The following is a 2779-nucleotide window of genomic DNA, read 5'->3' as shown; positions in this document are numbered from 1 at the left end:
TCTCAGAAAGCCATTTGTAAGTATTCACTACAATGTCCAGGTCACCATTGTAGGCTTTTGTATGCTGGATCTGAGATCCAGTTGTAAATTTTTTAGGCATTTTGTGATCTGGTTGTTTAACACAACCATTATTTAAATGTAAGTTATATAAACTTACATTTAAATAAATTATATTAAAAATAAAATGGGGCCGGATGCAGTGGCTCACGCCTGTAATCCCAACAGTTTGGGAGGCTGAAGCGAGTGGATCACGAGGGCAGGAGTTTGAGACCAGCCTGGCCAACATGGTGAAACCCTGTCTCTTCTAAAAATACAAAAATTAGTCGGGTGTGGTGGCGGGTGCCTGTAATTCCAGCCACTCGGAAAGTTGAGGCAGGAGAATTGCTTGAAACCAGAGGGCGGAGGTCGCAGTGAGCCAAGATTGCACCACTGCACTCCAAACTGGGCAACAAGAGTGAAACTCTGCCTCAAAATATAAATAAATAAAATGAACAGATACTTAAAACTCATCACTTTTTAAACATTATATTACATGCATCATTTTACATGTTCTTTAGATAATTTAAGTTATTGTGTCCATATGATAAAATGCCATACATGTGTACTGCTGGGCATCTTTTGTCAACTCTGTATTTATTGGCATCATACTGGTACCTTGAAATTGGCCAAGGAGAGGATATTAGCTCCACAGAAATCAGCAAATGCTACAAATCATTCCCCTTCCTCCCCTCCAGCTTATTTATAAACATTTATCAGCACATCACTGCTTCTAGGTGCTACTTAAAGTCAGAGTCACGAAGTAGCTGTGGCGTTAAGGAAATCCGGTCTTCTATATGAACAGGGTCAAGGGGGATGATCAGGGCTTTGAATGCTCGTGCAGATTTATAATTAAAAGGTAATGGGCAAGATAATTAAAAGGTAACCAAGGGAAACATTATGTGCTTTGGGCTTAGTATTGTAATTATATTCAATACATACTTTACCAGCTAGAGTATAGTATAAAGCAGATTTTGCATATTCTGAATGCATTGAAAATACATTGGCCAAAGCTTATAGTTGTTTAAATGAGCTTTGTTTAAAAGCAAATAGCGGCTCTCTCTTATTAAAATATGTGTACACACACGCACACACACACACACGTGCGCCCGAATGGTTTTATAGAACATCTGAGGTTTAGCTGTAAAATCTGTCTCCCAACATTTATTTAGATAAGTTTGATACAAGTGTTTGGGCCAATTTACCTTTAATGCTCTTCAGGAAAGGCTTAGTAGCTATTAAATAACACTCTGGGATCGTAAATACTCCCTCATTTATGGGAATTGAAACCAGCATTTAATGAGGATCAACAATGTCCAGACAACCTGTTTGACAGTTAATATAGATGATTTCTTGCCTCCAGCACTTTATAAAGGGGAACAAATAGAAAAGAGAATTAATATATAGTTGACCCTTGAACAATGTGGAGAGTGAGGAGTGCTGACCCATGCACAGAAAGGTAGAGGGTGGGTGGAGGGAGGCGATTAGGAAAAATAACCAATTGGTATGAGGCTTCATATCTGGGTGATGACATAATCTGTACAACAAACTCTCATGACAGAAGTTTACCTATGTAAGAAACCTACACTTGTACCCCTGAACTTAAACAAAGAAAATCCAAGAATAACTTTTGACTTTTCCCGAATTTAACAAAAAAAATAGCCTACTGTTGACTGGAAGCCTTATCAATATACAGTCAACTAACACATATTTTTATGTCATATGTGTTACATACTATATTCTTACAATTATATAAGTTAGAGAAAAAATGTTAAGAAAATTATGTCATCACTTCAGGAACACATACACTAAAATGTGTATGATACAGAGATTAGCATGGTTCTTGCACAAGGATGAAAGACATATTCTTGAAACATTCCATAGTTTTGTATGCCTGTATCAGAATATCACATGGATCACTAAATAAGCACATCTATTATATGTGAATATAAAATTAACAAAAAATTAAAAAGGAAGAGAAAATATATTTAGTGTTCATTAAGTGGAAGTGGATCATCATAAAGGTCTTCATCCTCATTATCTTCACATTGAGTAGCCTGAGGAGAAGGAAAAGGAGGGGTTGGTCTTGCTGTCTCAGGAGTGGCAGAGGCAGAAGAGAAGGAGGAGGTGGAAGGAGAGGCAGGAGAGGCAGGCACCCTTGGTGTAAGTTTTATTTTAAAAAATCCACATATAAGTGGAGCTGTGCAGTTTAAACCTGCATTGTTCAAGGGTCAACTGAATACTGAAAACATACAAGACAGTGTTCATAGCCTGCCTTCAATCTAATGATATTTATTCTAATTTGATAGAAAGGCTCCAAAGTTTTGAGACTTTTACATGATAACATTTCAAATAATTTGCAGAGACAAGATTTTCAAAACACATCTGTATCTATGATACTTTCATTTAACAGACTTTTCTTGGGTGTTTGTTAGGCAAGCCCACTAAGTTCATAAGAAACATAATCATCATGTTCTTCAGAGTTCAGTGTAAGCAGCCTGGAGTAGTCTAATTTAAGACTTAAAGGACAAACAGGAATTAGGCAGGTAGAATGGAATGGAGTGGGTGCAAGGCATTTCAGGCACAGGGGATAAATGACATCTTCAAGGGGCAGCAAGGCAAATTAACCACAATAGAAACTATTGTGAATATTTTTTTGATCACTTGAAGTGATTTATTCTTTTAATCCTTTAAAGAAACCATGAGTAGACTCAGCCATCATAAATGAGATTGTTCTAGGTGC

At 37.0% G+C, this 2779-nt stretch overlaps 1 non-coding gene across 1 annotated transcript; it reads left to right on the top strand.

Annotated features, from left to right (window-relative positions):
* Window positions 1–1820: 1820 nt before the first annotated feature.
* LOC115831597 lies at window positions 1821–1924 on the top strand. The gene has a single exon (XR_004027124.1). It is a non-coding gene; the product is annotated as a U6 spliceosomal RNA (small nuclear RNA).
* Window positions 1925–2779: the final 855 nt, after the last annotated feature.

Source organism: Nomascus leucogenys, chromosome 19 (genome assembly GCF_006542625.1).
Source record: "Nomascus leucogenys isolate Asia chromosome 19, Asia_NLE_v1, whole genome shotgun sequence".
NCBI lineage: Eukaryota > Metazoa > Chordata > Mammalia > Primates > Hylobatidae > Nomascus > Nomascus leucogenys.
Note: the sequence above shows the minus strand (reverse complement) of the source record. Positions and strands in the feature narration are given on the sequence as shown.